We start from the raw sequence: 11,070 nt of genomic DNA, 5'->3' as shown, positions 1-11,070 counted from the left end.
AAATCAAAACTAAAATTATAGATAAGAAGTAAATAGTAATGAAAATAAATTAGCATCTATGGAAAAGGCCGAGGAAACTTTCCCAGGTGGCTCAGCGGTAAAGAATCCTCCTGCCAATGCAGGAGATGCAGGAGACCTGGGTTCAGTCCCTGGGTCGGGAAGATCCCCTGGGAGCAATGGCAACCCACTCCAGTAATCTTGCCTAGATAATCCCATGGACAGAGGGGCCTGGCAGCCATCCGTGGGGTCACAAAAGAGTTGGACTCCACTTAGCGACTAAATAACAATAGAAAAGAGGGAAACCCAAGTGCAGAAGGAAATCTGTAGACATCAATGTATTTACCGGAAAAGGGCAATTCAGCATGTAAAAGTAGGGAAACCAGTTGGCAGGTGACTGTTGCCGTTGGCGGGGAGGGGGCAGCTCCCTCTAGCTGGTGCCTGTGGCCAGTGAAGGCAGAATGAGGCTCTTACTAAGCCATGTGGCGTGTGAGAGATGCAGACTCACTGATTCTGTTCCTTGCTTGCCTAGGTCATCCACGCTCCCGTGAGTCTCCGCTTTGCAGCACCGGCAGCTGCAGTGGCATCTGCCAGCCTGGGGACCTCTGTCTCAGGTGGCTGCTGCTAATAGGTGATTATCTGCTCTGCCCCTGGTGGGCCCCGCTCTAAGCCAAATCCAATAAAGTCCTTATAAATGAGTTTACTGGAATGAAACCTGCTTCCAGGTGCTTCAACCAACTCCTGGCTCTCTTTGCAAAAGTACCTGGTGTCAGTGGATGGTTGTTTAAACAAAGAAACTCAAAATTGAAAACCCCTTAGTAGGTTCACAGGGGAAAAGAAAAATGGCACAATCTGTGGGACATATATCAAGTGAACCTTAAAGATGCATTCCAACATACAGTTTTTGTTGTTCAGTTGCTCAATCGTGCCTAACTCTTTGCGACCCCATGGACTGCGGCACGCCAGGCTTTCTTGTCCTTCACCATGTCCTGGAGATTGCTCAAACTCATGTCCAGGGAGTCAGTGCTGCCATCCAACCATCTCATCCTCTGTCGTCCCCTTCTCCTCCTGCCTTCAATCTTTCCCAGCATCAGGGCCTTTTCTAATGAGTCAGATCTTCGAATCAGGTGGCCAAAGTATTGGAGTTTCAGCTTCAGCATCAGTCTTTCCAATGAACACCCAGGACTGATCTCCTTTAGGATGGACTGATTGGATCTCCTTGCAGTCCAAGGCACTCTCAAGAGGCTTCTCCATCCAACACCACAGTTCAAAGCCATCATTTCCTCAATGATCAGCCTTCCTTTTGGTCCAACTCTCACATCCATACATGACTACTGGAAAAGCAATAGCTTTGACTATACAGACTTTTGTTGGCAAAGTAACGTCTCTGCTTTTTAATATGCGGTCTAGGTTGGTCATAGCTTTTCTTCCAAGGAGCAAGCATCTTTTAATTCCATGGCTGCAGTCACCATCTGCAGTGATTTTGGAGCCCAAGAAAATAAAGTCTGTCACTGTTTTCATTGTTTCCCCATCTATTTGCCATGAAGTGATGGGACCAGATGCCATGATTGTAATTGTTTGAATGTTGAGTTTTAAGTCAGCCTTTTCACTCTCCTGCTTCACCTTCATCAATTCACTTTCACCAATATACAATAGATGCAGACAAATACTGTTTGATTCTACTTACACAAGATACTAGAACAGTCAAATTCATAGAGTCAGAAAGTACATCATTGGTAGATGCCAGGGGCCAGGGGTTGGGAGGGTGGAATGGGGCCTTAAGTACTTAATGGGGACAAAGTTTCAGTTTAGGAAGGTGAAAAATTCCAGAGATGGATGATAGTGAGAGTTGCACAAGAGTGTGAATGTACTCAGGGCCACTAAAGTGTACAGTTGCATGCATGCACGATAAGTCACTTCAGTCATGTCTGACTGTTTTCGACTCTGTAGACGGAGCCCTGCAGGCTCCTCTGACCATAGGATACTCCAGGCAAGAATACTGAAGTGGGTTGCAAAGCCCTGCTCCAAGGGATCTTCCCAACTCAGGGATCAAATCCACATCTCTTACGTCTCCTGCATTGGCAGGCAAAAAGTACAGTTAAATATTATTAAAATAGTGTATTTTATATCATGTGACTTTTACCACTCACAAAATACCTTAGTTTATACAAAGAGGTACCCAGGATAGCAAACAATCAGGTTTATAATGAATATGTGGATCAAGTTGACTTGCCCACGGAATTTCCATCAGGAGGTGATTCTGACACACAGGAGGAATTCGGTCATGGCACAGCTGGGGATAGAAGAGAACAGCCACTGGCCTCTTCCTATCACCAAGGGCTTTACATATATTTTCTCACTGAATTCTTTCCATCCCCTGCGATAAGTATCACTAACTCATTGTTACAGATGAGGAAAGACTTTCGGAATTTATCAAGGGAAAGGACAAGGTATTATTAAGGAATAGGGAATTTTGTCATCAGTCAAGAGGACTGAAAGGGGCTGGTGGCATTTTGGAATATCTGCTTCAGAGTCAGGGTGCATAAGAGACAATGAATTCAGCCAGGCCTGGCCCATTCCTCCACCGCGGGGTTTCTTCACTGAGCATTGCTGTAATTATCAGATTAATGGTGTCAGTGGGTTGGAGACCTTCATACGGTGGATTTACTCCTAGATTGAATCATCTCAAAATAAATTATTAGAGCTCATTGTGACAGGAACAGAGAGAATCAGTCAATACCGAAATCAAATTTCCCACCCATGCCTAACTGTGAATGGTTCATTCCGAAGAGATATTTTACCTGAAACTCCATCCACCCTTTCAAAAAAGTGAAGTGAACAGATGCTTTGTTTTTGCAAATTTAACAAGCGCATACACAGCACAAGGGGAATGCTTTCTTTTCCTCTTGGCTGCTACAGAATAATGGGAGCCATCTGCTCTTTCCTGAACATACACCAGCCTGAGCTCAGCCAGCTGTGAGACGCACAGTGAGGGATAGTCTCTCCCCCTGGAATAACATCTCAACAATTTAGAGGAAACAGAAAACTTATGCAAAAAAAATTGGGGGAGGGGGAAGACCATGCCTCAGAGGCTTGCAAGATCTTAGGTCCCCAACCAGGGATCAAACCCAGGCCCTTGGCAGTGATAGCCCAGAGTCCTAACCACTGAACCACCGGGAAATTCCTGCAACTATTTAAATAAAAATGAATACTAAAGAAAATCCTCTTCTTTACCCTCTTGATCGCCACAATCCTAAAACAGACTCATAAGGGGAAAAAAGAGAAGTCTAAGGACATGGAAGCAGCCTAGATGTCCATCGACAGATGAATGGATAAAGAAGAGGGGGCACATACATGCAATGAAATATTACTCAGCCAAGGACTGGAACTGGGTCATTGGTAGTGTATGGATGTGGATGAACTCAGAGGCTGTTGTGCAGAGTGAAGTAAGTCAGAAAGAGAAAAACAAGTATCATGTATTAACCCATATATGTGGAGTCCAGAAGAATGGTACTGATGAACCTACTTGCAGGGTAGGAATAGAGACAAAGACGTAGAGAATGGACATGTGGACATGGTGGGAGAGGAAGGAGGGGGGAATGAACTAAGAGCTTAAAAGTGACACATATCTACTACCATGTACAAAACAGATAGCTGACGGGAAGTTGTTATACGAGGAGCTGAGCTCAGGGCTCTGTGATGACCTAGAGCGGTGGGATGAGGGGAGAGGAGGGAGGTCCAGGAGGGAGGGGATATCTGTATACACATAGCTGATGTACTTTGCTGTATAGCAGAATGAACACAACATTTTAAAGCAACTCTGCTTCAATTCAAAATAAATAAAGAGAAGGCCAAAGACTTGGCAGCAAGTTTTCCTTTGGACCAACTAAAATCTGAATTGAAAGAAACTCTAGGAATCTCTCCTTTTCTTGAGTATGTGTAATTGAGTTTTCTTGGAATCCACAAAGCTATCACATTTCAATAAATTAAAACTCCTCTTGATTGTCATTTCCTTGGAAACTGTAACAAGCTTTTAATTACTTGTTTTCAGAAGTGGAGAATCCCCACTTTGTGTTTATTTGTGTTTTCTTGTGCATGTGCTCCCAGAGCAGCGATCCCGGCAGGAGTGACCTTCAGTGTAAGATCTTTTAGTGGCTCTTTGCTACTTGCTTTTTGAGATGTTGGAAACTCTTTGATGGCCCAGGAAGACCAAGCCACTCTTCCTTCTCTTGGTGTGTGGCCAATGAGTCATTCTCCTTGCGTAAATGGAAGCTTGGAGGGCATTGACTTGACTGTGCCTTGACTGGACTTGACTGTGTTGGCACTTTCCAATGAAGCCAAAACTGCTGATCCATGTCATCTCTCTAATTCTGTTGGATGCTTGTCTGAGGCAAGGATGCTCCCTGGGGAAACGAGTTCCAACAGGTACTAGATTATTTATCCCCTTGGAGATTACTTACTTCCTCTTGCTCTTCCTTCTCTTCACTTACCCTGGCCAGCCCTTCTGGATCTCTTGTCTCTGCTGAAGCGAAGGCTGAGTCCTTGACAGAGGTCACCTCGGTGCTTGGTCTGTGGTCCTCGGGGATGACTCACAGGATGGCCTTCTCCAGGGAGTTGCTGCTGCCACATCTTCATTGTGTTCAGGATGATGGACTCTAGGTGGATGAAGTAGGAAGAAGAAGTTGCCTCGAGAGCCCAGTCCTTACAGGCAGCAGCCCAGAATCCAAGTATAATGAACACATACTGACCATTCACAGTGTTCCAGGCATTGGGCTCTCTTCTCCTCTGAATCTTCACTGTCATCCCAGGAGGTAAGTGCTCTTTCTGTCCTCACTGTACAGATGAAGAACTGAGGCTCAGAGAGCTTCAGGGATTTGCTCGGGGCCACAGAGTCGATCAGTAGCTGAGTTGGCGTCTGAGGCCCCGCAATGTCTCCAGGAGACACCTTGTTGCAGGAATGAGAATATGAGCATGCAGATCAGATCTCTCCTGGTGGGAGCTCACAGGCCACCACAAACCCAGCCTTCTAGGCCACCTCTTCCTTGTTATTATGGTGCTTGTGAGCACTCATCATACCTAGTAAATCAAATTTGTGTTTATCTGGCCTTGGTAGTGTCTGGGCAGGAAGTTAATGGGACTCAGAGCCTCAGTGGATGTCAAGGACAAGAAGAAGCTTCCTTGGGACCCCTCTGCTTCCATAATTAACACCTGTGGTTGTTTCATTGTAAACACTGGGCAGGTAATTTTAATACTGTTTGGGTAGGCATGGGAATTGGAATCTCTTACTATTACAGACGAAAGAAATAGCAGGGGAGGTATGGGAATGGAAATATCTTTTAAGAAATTTCATCTACATTGGGATAATATTGTTTTTTATAGTCAAAACAAATCTCTTTTGTCGTTTAGTCTTAAAATACGTATATCAGTGATGCAGATATTTGTTAATTGCAGCTCATGGAAGGCCAAGGTGGTGGGGGGGAACCTCTGTGATGTCTTTTTGGGATGAAGAGCTTACAATAATAATAGGAGCTTCATGCTTCTCTCCCTATATTTGTCTCCCTCCCTATTGCCTACTGCAGACTTCCACTAAGGATTGACTGGGTTGGCAAGAAAAGAACTGAGTTTATTAAGTCATTTCCAATAAGAGTTTCCTTTGCATAAACAAGGACAGATGTTAAACCAGGTGTTTTTCCTAAATGAACATTTTGATGTATGTTGCTGAGAATTGTGAGTTTCCGTGCAGTGGCAAATGGTGTCAGATGTGTACATTTGTTTAAATCGTGGATCAGGAAACATTCTGTGAAGTAAAAAAAAGAATTGCTGTTCTAATCGCTGGAGCCTGGGCAACATCTAGAACATGAATAAGCCTATAACTCTCTCTCTTCTGAAGTCAACAGAATGAAATGAAGAGATGGTTTTGATATTTCAAAGTCACAACTTCTACTGTATCAAAGACTAATTTTGATGGATCTTTTTTTGTTGTTTATTTGAAACATCATGAAAGATCTTAGGTTCTAAGGGAGGAGTTCAATGCCAACAGGTGTTGGGATGTGTGTGGATTTGAAAATGAAAGTATTATTGGGGAATCTGTAGCTTCTTGAAACACGTAGACTGCTTCGCTACCTGCAGTCTTTCAAAGCTTACAGTCTGACTCACAAACATCCCAGTCAATTTAAGTAGCATTTATTAAGAGCTAAGTGCCCTGAAATGGAGTTTGAGGGCCGGGAGAATCTGAAAGTTTTCATGGAATTAGTGGTTCTGAGATTTGTGATTTATAGGGGAAAAAAAAAAAGCAAGTTAGCAGAGTTTCTAACACCTTCTCTCATCATTTTAGAAACGTTAGGGCATGGATGATTGAAAGCAACAATGAAATGCACGAGGGGCAAAACCAGAGATGAGAGATTGACTTCATCTGTGTAAAACCCCATCTTCATCCTGAACTTCTTATTGTACCCCAAACTAGAGACATCTTCCTTCTTCCTGGGTCCTCAGGCCAGAGTTTTGCGAAACTCTGGATGAATGATCTTTCAGAGTATTTTCAGGTCTCTAAGCCTTTGTGTGAGGCTTCCCAAGTGGCGCTAGTGGTAAAGAACCTGCCTACCAATGCAGGAGACATGAGACTCAGGTTTGATCCCTCAGTCAGGAGGATCCCCTGGAGGAGGGCATGGCAACCCACTCCAGTATTTTTCCCTGGAGAATCCCATGGACAGAGGAGCTTGGCGGGCTACAGCCCATAGGGTTGCAAAGAGTCAGACATGACTGAAGTGACTTAGCACGCATGCAAGCCTGTGTGTGAGCAGGGTAAAAGCTAGAACACCACGAGGATGTCAGTGGTAGAGTGTATCCTGATTTGCCTTATCAGGTCCAGGCTGCTCTATGGGCTTGAGATGCCCTTAAAGGTATTAGTCTGGAGTGAATAGATAGCACTTCAAGCAGACATATGGAGGGAGGACATAAGAGATGAAGATTCTGAATAATTTCATATTGCTTATAGGGGAACCAATAGACAAAGCCGAATCAAGAGGAACATCTGTCATTCCTGCCCTAGTTCCCATGACCCCCCGCCCCTCCCCAGGCTGGGAACAATCTTCTGTTCCTGTTCACATCTTCATGGATGTTGTTAAACTATCATCTTCACCAGGTTTTTGTGTGAGTTAAATAAAACGTTAGCAGTTCGCATAGCACTTTGTTTTCAAGTGTGTGTGTTCTCAGTGGCTTCAGTCATGTCTCTCAGCGACCCCAAGGACTGTAGCCCACCAGGCTCCTCTGTCCATGGGATTCTCCAGGCAAGAATAGTAGAGTGGATTACCATGCCCTCATCCAGGGGATCTTCCTGACCCAGGAGGGATCAAACCCACATCTCCTGCACTAAAGGTGGATTCTTTACCACTGTGCCACTGGGGAAGGCTTGTACCCAAGAGTGTCCAACAAATCTCCTGTCATGTTGGTGCTGGCCAAAAATCCATTCAGGTTTTTCTGTACCAGGCTCTGAATTAGTCATTTCTGAAGCTGCTTGTAACCTTCATGGGAGGTCATTACACTTATTTCTTCCACTTCGGCAGGTACATGAAATTTTCCATAATAAAATACCTTAAAAAAAAAAAAAAGACTGGATCTGAGTGAAGGAGAAACCAGGGTAGTGAAAAAAATATCCTCGAGAAGCATCTACAGAAGTAAGAGGTTTTTTTCCCCAAAGAAGACCCAAAGATGCTCTGAGCTCTGTAACAGTGGAAGGACCTTTTATGCAGGACAAGTCATTAGAAATTAGCCCCTCAACATGGCAAAGCCCGAATTAAACATCCAGCATCTGAGATATTTCCACATGTACACATTTATTTGGATTTAGAGAGACAACACATAAAATACTTTGATCATACACAAGTTCATATTTGGTAAGAGGATCAGGTTGTCACGTGTTTATAGCTCTTTTTTTTTTTTTATTATTGTTTTCTGTCTTTAGTAATGGAGTGATGCTGGGGAAGTGTCAATATCTTTCAGAAACACCAATGGGGAACAGTATTTCAGCACAGGTAACTAATCAATACACAGCATATGCACTTAGCATTTGAAAACAGGAGGGCGCGTGCAAGATGATACCCACTGCTAGGTTCCTGGGTTCCCTGTTCTGCTGCAATATTTACACCCATGCTTTCTTGGTCCATATTCTGAGGAGTGGTGTCTACTCGGAATGATGCTAGCAGGGACAGTACCTGCGAGGTTGGCTGCTGGTGACCCTCCTTATTGGTCTCCTGTTCTCAGAGACACTGAAGTTGCATGGTGTGAAATCACACAATTCTCAAAGGAGACTTCTCAGGAGTGAGCGGAGCCAAGGGCATTCCCCATGAGGGCTGAGGCGGAGGGCACCCCATGTAGCAGAGAGCATGGCGCGGATGCAAGTGTGGTTCCCAGAATATCAGTGCGGCCACCACACAGGAAGAGACACCTCAATAATATGTTGGACAAGCTTCTACAGCGACACATGTTGACTTGCAACACTGCAAATTCAGATCTAAAGTGCACAACCCCAATCTGAGGGGACGAGACAGTACTAGCAGTATATTTAAAGGCAACACAGTTACACACAGGATTAACTTCCTTTTCTTTCCTCATGTCCTTGACACAGGCCAGGAAGTCAATACCATTTATGTGTCTCTGATGAAGACATACCACACTTTTTTTTTTCAAGTATTTAAAAATAAGAAACACAATATTGCTGTCTAAATGAAAATGGCCATGTCAAATCAGATTAAAGCTAAAACCCAACTTTTCTAATATTTGTAAAAGAATCAGTTCAGTCACTCAGTCGTGCCTGACTCTTTGCAACCCCATGTAAAAGAATGGTCCCACATAAAGGCCTTTGGCACTGGGAATTTGCGCTAAAGTTCAAAACAATCTCCCTTCCTTCCTTCTCTCCTTCCTTCCCTACTTTCCTTCCACTTGACCAGATTGCAAACCTACTTTAAAGAATGTTTAAACTACTGGGATCTGTCAGGCTTTTATTTACCTCCTTCTGTGGGTTATGGTTGGTAGCATTTCACTACATAGAATGGAGCAAGGCTCCCAGCAAACTTGGGAAAGAACCTGGGAAGGTCAGGGCGTTAGGGAAATGATCTATTGATAAAAACTCTTTTTTGGGATTTCAAACACAGGCACAAATGTTCCCTTTTAAGTTCAGTCATACCATCAAGTGAAAAAGCAGTCGATTCTGCTAGGGAGTCTGGACCCCCTAGGTAGAAGCTTCTTGGAGTAGAGAGGGGTCTGTCCGTATCAGGACATTGGGCTCCATCCTCCAGGCAGGATGGTGGGTTTGATAATTAGCATCTCTGCCTCTGAGATGGGTCCTTTGGGCCTGAGGCTCATGATAGCTGGGCAGCTATGTGCTTATTCTCAACAGCCAAATTCTAGAATGCTTGGCCAGTAGACAGAGCCTAGAAGGAGAAGCTTACTCCTTTATAAAGTTGTGGGGCGTAGGGTTTTTTTCTAATAGTCATACACACATACATGCTAGGTTTCCTCAGTCATGTCTAACTCTGCGCAACCCTATGGACTGTAGCCAGCCAGGTTCCTCTGGATTCTCCAGGCAAGAATACTAGAGCGAGTTGCCGTTTCCTTCTCCAGGAGATCTTCCTGACTCAGGGATCGAACCTATGTCCCTTATGTCTCCCGCATTGGCAGGCGGGTTCTTTACCACTAGCGCCACCTAGCAAGTCTAATAGGCATAGGAAATCCATTTGCTTCTTAGACTGAGAGGAACCAAAGCCAAGTGCATCTCAAGTATCAATGTTTCTGTATCCGACCTAGGGGAGAGATGTAGGGGCAAGCTCATGAAGCTTGCAGGTGGTTGGATCCTATGGTCAAGTGAGAGGGCTTTGCTACAGGATGAAGGATGGGGTTCTCTTCCCTCCCTCATATACCTACAGTCTTCTTGATCACAGATCTGAGAGGTCCATACAGAAAGGATGAATGCTCCTAAATGTGCATCCACAGTCTGCATATATGTGGATACACATGCAGGACATGTAGTCCTCCGCTAGCACTTGGAATCTGACAGTCTGTACCCCATAAATACCTATGAGAGCTCTTGTTAGCGCCTGTCTCTCCATCAGGTTTGCAGGGGCAGAAGGATGCTTTTAGAATATTATTTTGAATTCTATGGAGCATATGTCCTCTCTGTATTCCAGTCACTTTGATCTTAATGGGACACAGAAGATAGAAGAAGGGTCTTAAGATGCTGTCTCAAAATCCTGGGTAACGGGACTTCCCTGGTGGTCCAATGACTAAAACTCCAAGCTCCTACGGCAGAGGGCTTGATCCCTGGTCAGGGAACTAGATCCCGCATGCCACAACTAAGAGTTCACATGCCTCAACTAAAAATCATGCGTGCCACAACTGAGACCTGGCACGGCCAAATAAATACATAAATATATAAAATTTAAAAAAGTCTTGGGTGAGGAGCTCATTTCCTTATAACCCCTCATGAAGTAGAAATTAATTATTTGGGGTTCCCAGAGATGGGGAACTCAGCAGGAAGGACTTCTGTGGGTCAGAATGGGAAGGAATCGGAATAAAGCAATGACCTGGGAGAGAAATAACTCCTCCCTGGACAGGCGATGTGGCCTCCAGGATGACGTCACTATTCTCACAGAGACACTGAAGGCCAAGTGTGATTTTCTGGGCTCGCCACATCTGGAGTGTGTCTCATTCCTCTTTGCTCTGGCTGATTAGATTTTATTTTCTCTAAGGAATCCACATGACTTCATAAGAGAATACTGTCTGGGAAGACAGTGCAAGAACCAGCATTCACCTTCTGTTTAGAACAGGCTGAACGGAAATAAGAATAGAGACGATTACCCTCACTAGTCTAAGATGAAGCCCAGTTGTCAGGCCTACAGTGCGGGTCTGCTAAGGTCCAATGGGTGAAAAACCGAAAAGGGAACAGAATCTTACTGTCGAGCTGACAATCACTTTTTAAAGAAACTACAGTATTCTTTTGTGTTTGTTTTGCAAGAGCCCGAACAGAAAGAAGGCATCATACTGTTAAAGAATTTTGTGGGTCTATGTTCCTAAATAACT

This window comes from Dama dama, chromosome 23, assembly GCF_033118175.1.
Source record: "Dama dama isolate Ldn47 chromosome 23, ASM3311817v1, whole genome shotgun sequence".
NCBI lineage: Eukaryota > Metazoa > Chordata > Mammalia > Artiodactyla > Cervidae > Dama > Dama dama.
Note: the sequence above shows the minus strand (reverse complement) of the source record.